The sequence below is a fragment of the Phodopus roborovskii genome, unplaced genomic scaffold, assembly GCF_943737965.1.
Source record: "Phodopus roborovskii unplaced genomic scaffold, PHOROB, whole genome shotgun sequence".
In the NCBI taxonomy this organism is placed as follows: Eukaryota; Metazoa; Chordata; class Mammalia; order Rodentia; family Cricetidae; genus Phodopus; species Phodopus roborovskii.
Window position 1 is genome coordinate 576,882 of NW_026126548.1, and position 17,263 is coordinate 594,144.

The following is a 17,263-nucleotide window of genomic DNA, read 5'->3' on the forward strand; positions in this document are numbered from 1 at the left end:
ATGTATGTATGTATTTGGAAGCCAGGAGTTAACACTACTGTCTTTCTCAGTTGCCCTACCCCTTCTTCTTTGAAAGAGGAAACTTGGAGACCACAGATTTTACAGGCTGTACAGTGAGTTCCAGAAGTCTGCTTATCTCTACTCACCCCCATCTTACCCACACCAGTAGTACAATTACAGATGTGGTGCCTACTTCTGCACTCTGCTTTTTACAATGGTGCTGAGAATCCCTGCTTGTGTGGCAAGCATTTTACCAACCAAGCCATCTCCCCAGCGTCTCACATCCTGTCTCGTGCTTAATTATAATGTCTCAGTGACATAGAGACAACACATATAACTTCTATTACTCGAATGAGTTAGGGACAATAATCAGACCTCTAAGTGGCCTATGTTCCTCTGTGCTTTCTGGTTGCCATAACAGTCACCAGCTACCACTGCCATAATACAAACCCCACGGTCTGTGCCCTTCCAAACCTGAGTCCAACTAAGTCCTTTTTCTGTTATTTCAGGCACTTGGCTGCAATATGATGGTGATGACAATAATGACCACATTATTTTCCATACTTAGTATATATGCAAAAGTAAACAGAATGGCTGCCAATTCCATCGCCATATTATGAAGGAGCCAGATATCAGTCACTCAATGTCTTTTTAGTATAACACTCAGATAATAATCTATTTGGGTCTTTACACCTTCCATTCTTTCTGCTTAAAAGTCTCTCGCCATCTAGCTCTGGTAGTACACATGGGTATTCATAGCATGTGTGAGGCCAAAGCAGTATTATCATGGATTTAATCCCTTGTCTCAAAACAAACAAACAAACAAACAAACAAACAAACAAATAAAAACACACACACTTTCAACAGTTTGGCTCCCTGTCCATTCAGTTTCTGAAATTACATGTCTCCAGTAATACAAAAACACTTGTTCCCCTATCCATCATTCTCTCCTATTCTCTATTCTCTGCTCCACATCTCCATAGTACCTTGAGAGAAATACTTGTTTATTATGTTTTCTCATTAAAAGTCAAGAGTCCATGTATAGTTCAGTATTGTACCCAAGTTGCAAATTATTACTTACATAGAAGTTATTTTACAACAGTGTGGAATGAAAAGGATGAGTGGGCATCTGGGGAACATTAGGGTTTTTTTTTTTTTTTTTTTTTTTTGGATATTTTTTCAAAATACAAATATTCATCCGGTTAGAAAAATGTGAATTTCTAGATCAATCAAGTTCTCTTATAGCCATCTGATCAAGCTCATTCAATGATACGTAAGTGTGTAATGAAGTGAAGCTATACTAGACATCATCTCATGTTCAAGATTGTTCACTTTGGTAAAAGGAAATGTATCTCTGAGTCAAGGTAAAACTTTTGGCTTTCTTTTGTAAGCATCCCAAGAATCTCTCACATCTAGCATTCTGATTGGGAGAGTAGGAAAAGCTCTGAGAGAGACTGTTCATGATCCTAATGTGAGAGTAGTAAGGAACTATTCAGTCCTCTGTGGTTCCATTTCTTGCAACTAAATCCTTCTGAGGCTGCAGCACACCCTATGGAGATGCCTAGAAGAAGTTATTGTAGAGGTCTTTTAAAACTATTCTGGATGGTTCAGTGAGCCATGAATTGACTAACCTATATTCTGTCTGTCTGTGAAAAGTGTAGAAGCCTACAACTTGAAGCACTGCCATTAGAGGTGGGGTCAAAACTATAGAAGAAAGTATTTTTAGAGGTAACTTCTAAAGATGAGTATAAATAATACATACAAACAGATGATTCTTTGATTTTTTTTTTTCCCTCAGTGTCTAGAAAACTTACATAGTAAGTTATCCTGACTTGTGATGGGGTCATACAGAATAAGAATATCTAATTCTGACCCTCTTGGAGGTGGAGTTAAATATACATCTGCATCATTCACAGTATCCATTTCTAATCCACAGCAGCAAGTCCAGCTCCCTACCAACACCCTGGTCAGTACCTGTCTCTAAGAAACTGCAAAGCACCACACTTTGATTTGTCTTCTTTACCTCTAGATCATCATACACAACAAAAGTCTGTACTTTGTGTTCTGTTACAGGAACTATCTTGCCCCTACAACTCCACAGGGCAGCTGTGAAGTCGTGTTAAGTTTGCCAGTGTGGTAGATGCTGGCTCATGTATCATCCATGTTAAGAGCGCTAACCCTGAGTGGCCACAGGAAGTATGCAGCACCTCTTAAATAAAATACTGGATGTGTGGCTATTGTCGTGAGCTGTCTGTGGTCCTTTGTTCAGCTGACTGGGGCTAAAGGGCATGTAGATTAGTAGGCCAGCTTTTAAATAATTGTCACAGTCAGCTATTTGGTAACACACATGGGAGGCAGCAACCTAGTTGCTAAGCAATAAATTCAGGCGAAACTTTCCTTCGTTCTTACCCATCAAGCTTGAGAAAACATTCTAGATAAGGGTATCTTGCCCCACCATTAACCTACACCTTTTCTAGTTTTCCACTTCTGGCACAGAATGAACTCAGATAAAGGTTGATAGAGCTGCAGAGCTGTTCGTATTCTTTCTAGTGCCCACTGTCATCATGATCTTTCTGGAACTCAGTTTGGGACCTGTCCTTCAGGAAACGCCAAAAGATGGACAAGCACAAGAGGGAATCGTGGAAAGAAAGATAAGTGTGTGCCCAATGATGTTTTGTTCACATACTCACTGATAACATTTTATTTTATTTTATTTTGCTACATTCTTTAAAGCCTCCTCTCAATATTTGCAAGCTTTGTAATGAAGTCACCCTTCTAGAGAGACCACCAGCCGTGAAAAGTGGGACCTAAAATAATAACACCTCATTTCAGTCCTCTTGAAACAGGTTTAAATTGTCTTCCTGTGGTGGCTGCAAGCTCACCAACCAAGTTTTTGTTTCTTGTTTGTTTGTTTTGAGATCTCAGGAAGTGATCCCATAAATGAGTCTCTGGAGTAAATCTCACCATGTTTGTTGTTTTAACTGGCAATGTTTATTTATGCAGAAGAACAATAAAGAGTGGAGTACTAATTCTACTGAAACCCTAACAATTTACCTGAATATTCTCTTTATTTACAGTAGAAAAGCCACCTGCCCACAGAGGCAATATTTAGATTCTTTGATTCTGTATAGGATTCCTGGCATCCTGGGGTTGTCCTTGGGTGAGTCTGGGGAGACTAAACACCACTGACAACTTAACATGCAGACATAACATTCATTTCAAAAGATTCCTCAAACAAACTTTTTCAATGGAAAATATTTACTATAAAATCTTAAGATAAATTATTTTTCATAATTTTTTTAATTAAATTTCAAACAAGCTTGTTTTACATGTCAATCCCAGTTCTGGCACCCTCTTTTCCTCCCCTGTCTCCTTCCAACCCCCATCACATCCCCTTTCTGTTCCCTGTGGAAGGTGAGACCTTCCATGGGGAGTCTTCAAAATCTGTTAGAGCAGGCCCCAGGCCTTCCCCCATGCATCTAGGATGAGAGAGTATCCCTCTTTGTGGAATGGGCTCCCAAAGTATACCAGGGATAAATACTGATCCACTACCAGAGGCCCCATAGACTTCCCATTTCTCCTAACTGGGGTCCTGGGTGTCTGGGTCAGTCCTGTGCTGGTTTCCCAGCTATCAGACTGAGCTCCCCCTTGTTCAGGTCAGCTGTTTCTGTGAGTTTCTCCAGCTTGGTCTTGACCCCTTTGCTCATCACTCCTTCCTCTCTGCAACTGGATTCCAAGAGTTCGGCTCAGTGTTTAGCTGTGAGTGTCTGCTTCTGCTTCCATCAGCTACTAGATGAAGGCTCTAGGATGGCATATAAAGTAGTCATCAATCTCATTATTGGGGAAAGGCATTTAAGTTAGCCTCTCCACTATTGCTTAGATTGTTAGTTAGGGTCATCCATGTAGATCTCTGGACATTTCCCTAGTTCCAGATTTCTCTTAAACCTTATAATGGCTCCCTCTATTATGGTATCTCTTTCCTTGCTCTCCTCTATTATTTCCCTGACTCAGTCTTCCTGATAGCCAAAGCAACCATGTACAATAAAGGAACTTCCAGAGGCATCACCATCCCTGACTTTAATATCTATTATAAAGCTATAGTCCTGAAAGCACCTTGGTATTGGTGCAAAACTAGACAGGAAGACCAATGGAATCAAATTGAAAATGCTAATATTAACCCACACACCTATGAACACCTGATTTTTTTTTTTTTACAAAGAAGCTAAAAGTATACAATGAAAAAAAGAAAGAATCTTCAACAAATGGTGCTGGCATAACTGGATGATGACTTGTAGAAAACTGCAGATAGATCCATATCTATCACCAGGCACAAAACTTAAGTCCAAATGGATCAAAGACCTCAACATAAATACAGCCACACTGAACCTCTGAGAAGAGAAAGTGGGAGGTACCCTTGAATTGGTACAGGAGACTGCTTCCTGAATATAACATCAGTAACACAGACACTGAGATCAACAATTAATAAATGGGACCTCCTGAAATGAAAAATAAAGCTTCTGTAAGGTAAAGGACACAGTCAACAAGACAAAATGGCAGCCCACAGAATAGGAAAAGATATTTACCAATCCCACATCTGACAGAGGGCTGGTTTCCAAAATACGAAAAGAATTCAAGAAGCTAAATACCAAAACACAAATAATCCAATTAAATGGTGGGGTATAGAACTAAATTCTCAATAAAGGAATCTAAAATGGCTGAAAGACACTTAGGAAAGTGTCCAGCATCCTAAACCATGAGGGGAATGCAAATCAAAACAATTCTGAGATATCACCTTACTCTTGTCAGAGTGGCTAAAATCAAAAGCACCCAAAATAGTTTATGCTACAAAGGATGTGGAGAAAGGGGTAGGTGAGATTGCAAACTAATATAGCCACCTTAAAAATCAGTATGGCCATTCCTCAGAAAAATGGGAATTAGTCTATCTCAAGATCCAGTAATTTCACTCTTAGGCATATACCCAAAAGATGCACATTCATACAATAAGTACATCTGTTCAACTATGTTTATAGCAGCATTATTTGTAATATCCAGAATGTGGAAGAAACCTAAATGCCCCTCAGCTGAAGAATGGATGGAGAAAATGTGGTACATTTACACAATGGAGTACTACTCAGTGAGGAAAAAAACAACCAAAAAACAAAATAACAATGCAATCTTGAAATTCGAAGGCAAATGGATGGAACTAGAAGAAACCATTCTGAGTGAGGTTACCCAGACACAAAAAGAGAAACATGGTATGTACTCACCCATATATTTTTTAGACATGGAACAAAGGATCACCAGCCTACAATCCACACTGCCAGAAAAGCTAGGAAACAGGGAAGGCCCTAAGAGAGACATACATGTTCCCCTGGAGAAGGGGAAAGAGACAAGATCTCCCAAGCAAATTGGGAGCATGGAGGGAGGAGAGAGGGTGTTGGGAGGAAGAGGAAGGGAGAGAAATTATTTTTATAATAAGTCAGTTTATTAGTAGTGATGTGTGCTTCATAGGCAACACAGAATCATCTCTTGTGTAGTTCTTGCAATTATAAAGTTTCTTGCAGGTTGCCTGAGGGTATGCTGTGAACAAGGCTCTGTGCTAGTCACTTAAATCTTTGCTGAAACAATACTTGTATTAAGACAAAATGTTTTAACAAAGCCACTTGTGGTATTCATTACTTGATGTAGCTGTGTGATTTCTCCAGAGAAGGCCTCATGAGTTCTGAAGCAACCAACCCAAGTAGGGATACTGATCTCTGTCAGATCACTAGCTCCTCTACTTGTGTGTTTATTCAGAGAGGCCATTGTGATGGGAGAGGACAACAGGCATATAGCTCTGCAATACACCCTTATCCCAGCAAAGCAGTGCAACGTGGTCAGGAAACATTTGCTCAAATTGTTGAAACAATGGGAACAAAGTAAAAAAGAAAAGAGAAAAATCAGCTTTGTAAAGTTCCTGCATGGTGCTGCCTTCTTTGTTTTCTTTTTAATCTTAAAATATTCACCATCAGTCACTGTTGGGACAGCCTTTGAAGTCTCCTACGCTCAAGATATAGTCCAGTGTGACAGACCACTTCCTGTTGCCTGCAAGATGCAGAAGCCTTAGCTAATTCTTCAGCACAATGTCTCCCCGCAAACTGGCATGTCCCATCATGATGGTAATGGACTGAACCTCTGAACTGTAAGCCACCACAATTAAATGTTTTCTTTTATAAGAGTTGTCATGCTCATAGTGTCTCTTCACAGCAAGAAACCTAAGATGGAAGTTGGTGGGTGGGACTGGAGTATTGCTGTGATAGACCTGACCATGCTTTTGCTTGAAGGAAAATGGACCTTGTGACTATGGATTATAAAAGCAGTTGAACACTTAGTACTGTTTTAATGGACCATGCTAGTAAAAACATGGAAGACAGTGATGCTGAGTGTAATCTGATGAACTGTGGGAGCCTGGCTCAAGATGTTTCAGAGGAGAGGAATATTAGTATGTGAACTAGAGATCAATCTTGTGATATTTTTGTGGCTGCCTTTTACCCTTGTCCAAAGAGTCTGCCTGAGGCTAAAGTAAATAGTTTTGTATTAAATATTTTGGCAGAGGAAATTTTAAAACAGCCTAGTATAGACTGTCATGTGGTTATTAGTGCTAACACTGGAGAAGATTTATAATGAAAGGAGAAAACTGAGCAATTAAAAATGTAAAATGTAACACATTTAAAAATGAGGCACCAGAAAGGAGACTAGAACTAAATCCTATGTTCAAGGAAATAAACAGTTTACGAAATGGAATAAAGGGGGGTGGTGGCCTTAAGGCAAGATCCAACCCAGCTAAGTTTCCAACTTGTGAAAAGGAATTAAAGAAAAGATTAGAGTCAGGTGTGATGGTGCACACCTTTAATCCTAATGCTGGAAGGCAGAGGTTGGTGAATCTCTGAGTTTGAGGTCAGTTTGATCTACTGAGAAAGTTCCAGAACAGCCAAGCTTAGGCAAACAAGGATACCATAGAAAACAGAAAGCTAGTGAAGATGTAATTGAACTAAAAGACCATGTTCCAGCACCAGCAGGCAAAAGAACTTGGCAGCTTCGGCCACATGGTTCTGGCTTTAGAGTCAAGGCTAGAAGAAAGGCATTATGGGGCCTTCATCTGTGGCTAAGGAAAGCTGCAGAGGCCAGGCTTGTGTCACAGGGTGTCTTTGAGTGGAGGCCTAGAGAGGCCATTGCATGAAGCTGTGGATTTGAAGCCTGGATTGCCTTAGAGAACCCAAGATATTGGAAATGCCAGAGCCCTGTGATACCTGCTGAGGAGAGCTGCTTACAGGGAGTGGATACAGACCAAGAGAGAGAAGTGTGTTGCAGTCAGCAAAGTTGAAAGAAGTTGGAGATTTAAAGAATGCTTCGGCATGGAGATATTGCATTTGCAGTTTGCCCAGAGAGTTTCCAATCTTGCTTTGGTCCAGTATTTCCTCACTATATTTCTTCCCTATATTTGAGAACGGTAAAGTATATCCTGTGCTATTAAATGTCATATGCTTTGTGATTTTGATTTTACAGGGGATTACAGTTAACAGACTCAGAAGAGAGTTTGAGTTTTTAAATATTGTAGAGACTGTAATAGACTCTGAGGACATTTGAAGTTGGACTAAATGCATTTTGTATTGATTTTGTTACAAGCTTATGAGGGCCAGGGAGTGGAATGTGGCAGGTTGAATGTAATTAGCCCCCATAACCTTATAGGGTACAGATACTGTTAGTAGATGTGCCCTTGTTAAAGTAGATATGGCTTTGTTGGAGAAGTATGTCACTGTGGGAGTGGGCTTTGAGGTCTCCTATGCTCAAGATAACACCCAGTGTGACAGATCACTTCCTGTTGCCTACAAGATATAGAAGTCTCAGCTACTTCTCCAGCACCATGTCCCACCATGATAGACTGAATCTCTAAACTGTAAGCAAGCTACCCCAATTAAATGTTTTCCTTTATAAGAGTTGTAAAGTGGTCATGGTATCTCTTCACAACAATAGAAATCCTAAGACAGAAGTTAGAAACCCTAACTAAGACATCATTTTACTTCAAATATCTTTATGATTTCTTTTTTGTCAGTTGTTTCAATTACCAGACATTTTCAATTTAAATATGATCTAATGTGTCATCCCTTTAATAATGAATGCTAATTTTGTTTGCCTTACATAAAAAGCTCATCAGCCTTCATGAAGTCTTCCACTGTGTAGAGGTAGACTAGAAAGCAATACTTATTCCTCCTGTATATGGAAATGAGATCACAGAGACAATAAATGATTAGGAGAGAATCCAAAACTAGAATGAACAGATAATAAAGTATCCACTTGAACAAAAATCTATGCAGGTCTCCCATTACCTCTTTCAGCATCGTCATTCATAGGGCATCCCTTCAAATTTCAGTTTGCATAAACAACCAGTCTCACATACACAGAGATGCCCTGAATCCTCCAAGAAAAGGAGTGTATACTAAGAGGAGCTGCAAGGATCTTCAAATGTCAGGGTCATAGCATCTCACTCAACAAGGCCTCCTGCAATTCACTTCCACACACTCTTCTGTTGGGCAGACCTAATCAGAGACATGGATTTGGGACCACCAACCACAAAGCAAACCTCCAGACCAGTAACACAAAAGAAATCTACCAGCAGAGCATTATGAGTCAAATGAGCACAAATATCAGTTCTGAGGTTAGTGACTAATTTAATGGAGTGAAGTATATTGAGTACCTACAGCTACTGCTCTCACCTGTGATGGATGCATTGGTAACATGCCAGTTGGTGGCATTAATAGAACCCCCAAAGAAAGCATCTTTACAATGATATAGTGTGCCAAATTAATTTTCTTCGCAAATTTCATCCTTTGTTGAATTTAACAGCAAATTGTAACATAAACACATGGAATGAAAAGTGAGCTTATACAGTTCTCAGATTCACAGTGTGATCTGACAACAATAGCCTGTATCATGAAGATGACCATTTTGATTCTCACTATGGTCTTCTTATGCAATGTCCTTGTATCTTAGGTGGCCATTTTGAAAGCATTACTTCATAAGGAAGTAATTTTGAGATTTTTGGAAGTAAAACACTCTTGGTTAGTGTCCAAGAATCACCATCATTTTGAAATGTATTGCTGATTGTGACAAAAAATGTATCATATTACCATGTGCTTCAACTCAGGCTCTGATGAGGATTTTGTCTCCAACATTTAAGTGTCAGAAACCTACATTAAGACATGCTCAAAATGTGACACATTATTTTGACAATGTTCTATAATATATTTAAGAAAATAAGACAAATTTTCACACTTTACTGCCACACGGAGTAAAGCTATGTAAATATCTTTTTTCTACCAAATATGCATTATTTACCCAGATGGCATTATTTTAACATCTTTATTCCTATTTGAACATAATGTATCTTAGCAAAACTTCCTTCTATTCCTAGAGTTAGTAGTGACCAACCAGAGCATCCTGGACATTGCAGTTAGAAGCCATCACCTTCTTTTTATGACATCCTACTTCCTGAATCCAAGCCCTTTATGACTGGATTTTTTTCTAATTTTGAGACAAGACCTATTGAAAACATTCACATAGAGGGTAAAATACCACAGAAAAAGTACCTTTTGGGGCATGCTTCTTATTAGCATAGCACAAACATGCCTGGTTATTATTTGATTTAGACAAAACTATGGTGAGGATATTTTTTTGTTTGGTTTGTCTTTTTCTTTTTTCTGTCTCACAAAACCCAAGTGTTCTCCAGCAATGAGGCAGCGGAAAAAATCAATACTTGCCATGTACCATGTAACCAATAGAATAAGGGGAATGATTTATGTATGGATGGATGCAGCCTGAATCAGCTGGGGCCTCGTACGGAGAGCAAGAAAAAGAGAGAAGAAACTGAAAGAAAGAGAAAGAGAGGAAGGTTAGGCATGCTCAACTGCAGAGATTATTTTTTTTAAATTGTGGCCAGTTATTTTTCTTTTTTTCATCCTGCAGCAACAATGCCTATCTACAGCTCTGCAGGACATAGGAAAGCCTGCAATTTGTGGGATATATGATGGCTCAGCTTTCCCCTCCTTTCCTCAGAGTCCTGATGCCATGTTCATATTAAAGTGCACCGAGGAAGGGGAAATGATGCATGGCCTGCAGCCCTTCAGCCTTCTAGTCATCTCCACCCACAAAGAGCTAGTGATGGGTTGACAAGCACTAGTTGACAGAAAGTCAGGTCATCAACAGGATTTTAAACACACACACACACACACACACAGAGAGAGAGAGAGAGAGAGAGAGAGAGAGAGAGAGAGAGAGAGAGAGAGAGAGAGAGAGTGCACCGGTTTCTGAGAAGACCAGCGGCAAGGGCTCGCACAGGAAAACTACTCTATACCTCATGAGTTCCTGCTGGAGATGTAGTTTGGTTAACTGGAAATCAAAGGAGCTGCGACATTTAAAGGTATTTAATCCTCCAGGTAACTTCTAGAGGGGCTTATACCCTGGGTGAAAGCTGAGATATGAAGTGTAGTTACCAGCTTGCAGTGGGAGGCCCCTACTTCACAGCTGGGTATGTGTCCTATTGTATACTGAATTCTAGTTGTAACTTTACACCAGCTTAATTTTTTCTTTAAGATACTACTGCAAATGTATCCTTAAATGAAAAAAGAATTTTTCAATGTTCCTACTTTCAGCCTCAAACTCATAATGAACCATGTAAAATTTTGTGAGAGGCATATTTGACCATTTCTTTTGAGTAGATTTATTTTAAAGATGTATTTATACAATTCTAAATTCGTTTTTGTGGGTTATTCTCTCTATATCGTGTATGTGCAAATGTAGGAAGCTTAACAGTATTCTGTTTTCATCTGTCCATTAAAATCTAACTTGTGTCCTTTTCTAAGGGAAACTGCTTCTAAATATGTTACTATGTTTTTATATCCGTTAACTCAGACACAGTGTTAATGTCAAAGTTGAGTAATCCCATAGAATAACATGCATTCTGTATGTGATTCACTGCTCCACATATAATACACAGGAAGATACTTTAAACATCAAATGTGTCAGAATAATATCTTGTTAAGACTTGCTTAATTTAGAGTCTGTATTGTTAACATTTAACCCCTATAAAGAAAATTCCCATCTTCAGTTGGTAAATGTATTAACATAATCTCTTTTGATAAAATGCCATTAATTTAAAAATAAGTATACTTACATGATACAAATTATCTTGACCTCTAATATCAAGGCATCATGCTATTTTAAGTATATATTCACAGTATATTAGATGGCAATTTAGCAATATTTTATATGTATATTTTTAACTAGTTTTTTTTTCTTTCATTTATATAATAATCATGGTTTCATATACATGTATGCCTACATTTAGCTCCATGTTTACACTTAGAGCTTTGCATTTATTTAGAGTTGAGTTTGCATGCATAGGATAAAGGATTGGAAATAAATTGAAAATATTTAGAGAGATATAAGAACTATTTTCAGTGGTAAGACAGGTATTTTAAGTGACTTTTAATATGTAATACTATTTTGTGTATGTCACCAAAGAATAGTTAAGTTTAGTTTTATTATTATGTGATTTACCCTACTTACAAAATTATTTGGGGAAGATTTCTATGCACACTAAGTAGTACATCTAATTTCTGTCCTCCAAGTACACTTAGAAACAACAGAAAACACAGTCCAGAATTATCTTCCAGTAGTTACAATCACATCTGCTTCCCCAGAAGCAGAGTAAGCCCATTTCCTTCTCTTGATGAAAAAAAAAAAAAAAAAAAAAAAAAAAAAGACTGACAATACTTTACATTGAACTTGATTGTCACACTTTCACACACACTTCTGTTGCCCCAAATACATAAAACAACTGGACCCATCACTGTTTTTAATTTTGACTCTGTTGTCTCAGCCAAGCTGCCTGGGTGAGGTGTGAGAATGAGAAAACCTGGAGGCAGTCCAAATGGAGTGGAGACTGTCATGGGAGCCTCTGACAGAAGGAGCATTCTTCACACCCCACAAGCAGGTATGTAGTTACCAGAAAACTAGCTAGAAATTAAAGAGCACAATCGACAGCAAGGTGATCCAAAATATAAAGTAAGCATGTCCAGAACTCCGGTGCAGGTTTAACAGACATGTGTTACTGCCACTTAAGGAAAACTGTTGTCTGTGACAGAGAAAGATGGAGAGCCTGCTAGTGGTTACAGAGTGTTTAATGAGTCCAGCCAGGGCTAGATTATTATTTCAAACAGGCCTTACAAGCACAGGAAACTGGCTCACACTAGGAAGAATACACAAAGTGGGAGACTATAAGCAAGAGGCAGATATATAAGACAACTGGGTTTCATCACTGTTAACAGAGTGTCAATGAGTCCTTTTGTTTAAAAACTGTATTTGTATTATACACAGCATTTCCCGGTTCTAATGAAAGCCAATATTCCTTTCATCCCAACTTGAGATTAATTTCCTATATACATCTGGAGTTAAGACTCACAAATGCAACTCAGCAGCTATATTGTCACATAAAGCCAAATCTCCTGGTAAGCAAGTGTCTAGGGTAAACACCTGCTATGGCTTATTTGCCCTTAACAGTGGTTAAAATTTCACTGATGAAATGTCCATTAACGAGGAAAATCAATATCTGAGCTTAGTCGCCTGCTTTGTTTTAATACCACAAATTATTTTGAAACCAATTAGCATAAATAGCTACTTAGGAAGTACAAGAAATGAGTTTCTCTTTGTTATTCCAACACCCACTAAAACCAGCATAAGCTAGTATCTGGTTCCTTTTCCTTAATTATAAATTAATCCACTTAGTAAGAATTAATGAAGGAAATAATTTTAAAAGTCAGATTTTTAAAGTTTACTTTCACTGTTGCATCAGAAATGAGACTGAAAGTATTCTAGTGTTAAAAAAAAAAAAATAGTATAGCTCTAAAGAAGAGTATAGTACTCTGACCTGAGAGATAACTAGCAAGGGCCCCAGAAAGTAACTGTTTCTTGCTCACTCCATTTCTTTTTTTCTCCAGTTAGCTGGGAGCAGGCAGAATTAGCCCAGTTCAATATGAGAATCATTGGATGGCAGATTTTATTTTCAAATCTAAACTACTTCACTAAAACCATGTAGAGATTGGACTCCATTTGGCAGAAAAGCTAAACAAAGGCAGGTGGCAATCCCTATCTGCTCATTATCATACTGGTAAAGCACAGTTCCTGGATATTCCAGATCTTGCAGAGTCATAAAGGCACTGAAACCCTCTACTGAAATACTAAAAGGCCAGATGCTCAAAGGCACACCTCAGCTGTTGTGTCTGGTGGGATGAGCTTCTTTGGCCCTTGTCCTGGGTCTTTGCATTTGCATCTTTATAGATTATGGGAAGCTATAGATCCTTTCATCTCTCACAAAGCTATCCAATTCCGGCCACAGCCTCAAATGGTATTACTGTATGGGCTGTCTTATTTATTCAAGGAGTTTCTTTTTTTTTTTTTTTCTCTTTAAGATCTAAATGAGAACACATCTTCCCTTCACACACCCCAGGGAATAATCCAAAAGATGGGAGGCTCCTAATAAAACAATTAATTGTGATAAATTTCTGAATTTTACTCCTTCATCCAGGGCTATTTCCATGGCAACACCTCTGCTCCTATTGTTGGGATTTTCCTCATTCACGTAGCAGGTTAAGCCCAGGGCATCCAGGGCAGGCTGATGGTCAGCTTTTATTTTCTCTGGCCCTTCAACAAAGGTTAGTTGAGGTCATCAGAAGCCAAAGGGTAATTACTTTTCCTCCTCAGGGTTAGAGGTACACAGATTGGTATTGGGACAACTGTACGGGTGACCTTCAGCTTTTAATGTTCAATCCTCATTTCTTTCATCAGACTCATAAGTATGACACTGCAATCATGATGCTTCCTCAATGCCTAAAATTCAGAGTAAAAAGCCAAATGTCTCTTGTGAACCTAATGTCTTGCAATCAATTTGAAAAACCCAATGCATAAAAGGGTTTCTATCTCTCGAATAAAGAATAGAAAAAGTCATGGCAGAAAGTTGCAGTGGGTGCTTTTCCTCTTCGATTAATTTGGTTTTCTTAATCTCCCAGGCCCAAATAATTCTCCTGGGGGAATGTTAAGTCTAAGAAATGTAAGATTTCCTCCATCAGTATCTCTGCTCTTCCCTTTAAATGCTGATATTTTCCTCATAGTGAACTAAGAATAAGTCAGATTAAATGAATTTCCTCTAGTCTTTTCTCAGTTTTTAAAGAAAACCAGTCTCTAAAATAATTGGGAGAGGGGTGTCTTCTCAAATTCTATTCTCAAAATATATCTGCCTCTCTCATTTGAAGAGCCACTTTCAGATGAGAGTTCTATATTTTTAATGTGAAATTTCAGGTAAATGATTTCCATAGATTCCAAAAATGGAGGCAGCCACCAGATGCAATATGTCTGTCATTTCTCAGTCACCTAAAAGAAAAATTTCAAGTCCGTGGCCATAAGAAATTTGCTGATGGCTTATCTCAAAAGAACTACACAGAGGGAAGCTAGTATCTCTCCTAGGAGAAAGACCCCGGTCACCTGGAAAAGGTTCTTGTGGAAAATCTTAGTGAAAATGAGCTCCTAGGAAGTACCCAGAGAACTGACAGCAGGCCACCCCTTCATATGGAAGAGAAAAACTACTTCTGCTGCTTTTCTAGGTTCACCTGACTGTGAGCCGAGAGTCACTAGACATGTGAATTCTCCCCAGGCCTCTTTCTCCAGTAGTCAGGCTTGATCTAGCTCTGACCCGATCTTCATCCAAGTTATCTTTCTGCTCAGAAACATGCTGCAAAGCTCTGGATGCACCCCACAACACTACCAGGCTAGGCTGCTCCATTAGCTTCTGCCCCTGACTTCCATGTGTATTCTAGACTCCCTGCCTTGGATACTCTGCACTGTGTGTGATTTTCCCCTCTCCTTGCTTATGCTGTTCACAATAAATACCAATTCTTCCTTACAGTTCTTTCCCCATTTAAAAGGCTGGCTTATACTTCAGTTTATTTGAGAATTTCCTCATGTTTTATTTGCTATACTATATCTGAACCAATTTGATGAATGTCTTATACCTGATACATATATTATCCTGTACATAATTGTTTATCAGTGCTATGAAAAATTCTCCTATTTAAAACCCATAAAACAGAAACTTTTAAGACAGACAGAAACCTTAAGAGACAGCCAAGCCTTGGTGGTGCTCACTTTTAACCCCAGCACTCAGGAGTCAGAGGCAGGAGGATCTCTGTGAGTTCAAGGCCAGCCTGCTCTACAGAGCTAGTTCCAGGCCGGGCTCCAAAGCAATCCAGAAAAACCCCATATCAAAAAAAAAAAAAAAAAAAAAAAAAAAAAACAGAGAGAGAGAGAGAGAGAGAGAGAGAGAGAGAGAGAGAGAGAGAAGAGAGTGCTTTCAACTAAACTACTCCTTATAAATTCATTGATCTCTTACAAGAATATTTTATGGTAGAATTTCTTGCATAGTTGTCTTTGATAGGAATCTTAGAAATCTACCTTTTCTCACTTTATTTTCTCTTGTCCCTTCAACATTTCTATAAAGCCTTTGAGGCTAACACTCTTGAAAGAGAAGTATTTTAGCATCATTAAGCCTTAAGCTCCCAAACTTCTCTACTTCCTGCTGTCAGTAGTGCACAGTTAAGGAGATAACAAAAAGCTAACCATGGCCATACCCAGAGATATCATTTTAGTAGCGAGTCATGAGTCTTCAAAAACCCATAGAGTATGGTAAAGGATGTAGATAGGGGTGGTATTTAGAAAGGGAGATAAGATATAAATAGGCCAATGTCACAACCCAGTGTGAGATCTGGTTAAAATTACCCACTGAGGGAGAAAAGACAAAGATCTAGCACCATGCACAAGCTAGTCAGCAGCAGTAGTTGATCTGGGAAAGAAATAGCACTTTGCTCAATTACAGATTAGAGCCACAAAAGCAGTGTGTTCTCTTATTCGGGACCCCTGACCAGGAGTATTTGATGAAGGCATAGATGTCCACTCTATTATTGATGTAATGTAATTATTTGGGGAATCAGAAGGGAGTTGAGTTCAAGAAAGATAAACTTTAAGAAAGGTATCTTTTCTTTTCTGCATACTTTCTAGCCTTCCTAATGACCTCTGACATCCACTCCATCACCCACCCTCCAACATGTTCTGCAGAGTCACACCTCCTATTGAGATTTTTAAAGTCAATAGGCCGCATCTGCCTTTGACCAGTTTATGAAGATACCTGGATGATAAATTTACCCCAAAGCTACACATCTCCAACATGAACATCTGAGGCATTTTGTAACCTCCTTGGACTCTGTGAGATTGCCATTGGAATACTCTCTAAGCCAGCAATGGACTATTAAGAAAACCACAGTATTCTTAAATTCATGCTTCATCCCATACAACATACCACATTTTCACATTTTCTCATTTCAAAGCAGGATGAGCATTTTGCTTTAGGCAAGAAATTCAGGCACTTTCCCTGAGCTGATTCTTGATAATTTTGAGAGTTCTGTTTTCTCTTACATGCCTGTGTCACTGGGCCTTTGCCTATAATCAACCTTCCCCTCACTTGGTCTTCATCTATAGTTGAATTTCTTCTTTTCAATTTTGTAGAAAAAGTGTTCCTAGATGGTCCAACCCAGAAGGATTGCCACAGTCAGTTTCCTCTTTTTGTGCCAGAAATAGTTGTGACCTGCCATTCCTCCAAGTGCATGTATATGTGAAATGTAAAGTTGTCCCTGTGGACCTGTAGTTGAACTTCTCCAGGAGTTGTTGAGTAGTTCCAGAAACTGATAGGGAAGTGGCCTAGTTAGGGCACCAGGCTTTGGTGCCAAATGCATGATGAGTGCCTAGTTTCTCAGGGCCAGCTGATATCCTCAGGCCTAGAGCCCACTAGGGCTAAACTGGATGTGGGTAGAAAATCAGTGTCAAGGACACGGAACTTTTAATGAAAATACCAAATACAGACTTCCCAGCCTCAGCTCAGGGGGCTGCTTCAGGAGCTTCCTGGGTCTCTTTCTAATTGTTGGGTAGGGTTGGTACTATGCCTTGGCTGCACAACACACTTAGAGTATCTGGGAAGTGAATTTTTCATAGTTCTGGATTTGATTCTTACCACTAAAATGAACCAGCACCCTTCCCTTTGCTAAATATTTTCTTACCTTTTCAGAAATTTCTTTGTTTTCTGGACACCAGTCTGTTCACCTTCTGGTGCTATTCTTTGTTTTGA